We start from the raw sequence: 1,362 nt of genomic DNA, 5'->3' as shown, positions 1-1,362 counted from the left end.
TCAGTGTGTCACACTGCTTTTTAACCTCAGTTGACCAACAGTCTCTTACTTAATTAAGCTCTCTTACAAATATCTATTTTTCCATAATTTAAAATGAGGAAATTATTCTTGAGTTTTGTTTTCATGTCTCTGAGGAATGCCATAAATTATTTTTATCTCCACTTTGACAGTAGATAATCTACATCTTAAGGAAACTTTCCAGGCTACATTATTTATCAAACTTTACACTATGAATTACATAGGAAAATATAGACTTTTCTTAGTTTCCGTTCTCATAACACAAGCAATGAAACTAGTCAAAGAGGAAAATAATTTATGCAAGTTAATAAAGAAAGGTAATATCAGAATTTGAACAGATACCATGTGTTCTGACTGTTTCATGGATTCTATAATCCCAGTTTGGTCTAATGCTACAACGAAAGTGTCAAAGCCTTGACCAAGTTCGGTGCATATGAGTTGCACCCATGCAGCAGTTAGTCAGAAAGAGGAGGTAAAATCCAAGGATGTGGCAATATACTACCTTTCCACTTGAATTAATCATTTTCAGAAAATAAGACCAAGAGTACAGTTAAGAAGTAACAAGGGCAAAAGGGAGATTTACTGCTGATCGAAATGGACTAGTAATTCTTTGTTCATCCTCATAAAAATCATGTAGTGCAGCAGGAGGAAGAAATTAAAGGAGCATTTAGAAGGCCAGTGACAATGGTATATCATTGTAAAGAACAAAGAATGAGAGTGTATTAGGTGAACCGTAGCACCAAGAAAAGAGAAGTAAGTGTCCACTGTCCTCCTCTGATCTTGTATTATTCATCACAGAGAACCTGTCCATATAACAGAAAGTTTCTCCTTATAGGGAGAGAAAAATCTTTTGAAAGAGACACATAAAATCTTTTATGTGGAATTCTTTATGTGTATGTAAAAATGTATCCCTGGTGCCAGAATCAGAAGAGGAACCATAGTATTTGTTAAAATCTTTAACTTTTGTTGACAGAATTGACAACAGATATAACTGATTTAGATGAAAAAGACTATTTTTGTTGTAACTATTGAGGGATAAATATTTTTACAAATATTTTACTTTCAATAGGTATTTTAACTTCCCAAAAGTGCTTTCATGTCTTTTATCTCATTTATCTATTTGTTTATAGATATTTAAGTGTCTGCTGTGTGCTGGGCTTGGTTCTAGAAGCTGGTGATACATTGGTTAGTTAGACTTTATCCCTGTCCCTGAAAAATTATATTCTCATGATAGAAAGGCAAACAGTAAACACTTAAATGAACAAGGTGTTTTTGGAGAGTGACAAAAAAACTGAAATCAGATTGATAGGAGAATGAGTTTCTAGTAGGGGCCAATTTAGTAGA

This window comes from Vulpes lagopus, chromosome 4 (genome assembly GCF_018345385.1).
Source record: "Vulpes lagopus strain Blue_001 chromosome 4, ASM1834538v1, whole genome shotgun sequence".
Taxonomy (NCBI): Eukaryota; Metazoa; Chordata; class Mammalia; order Carnivora; family Canidae; genus Vulpes; species Vulpes lagopus.
Note: the sequence above shows the minus strand (reverse complement) of the source record.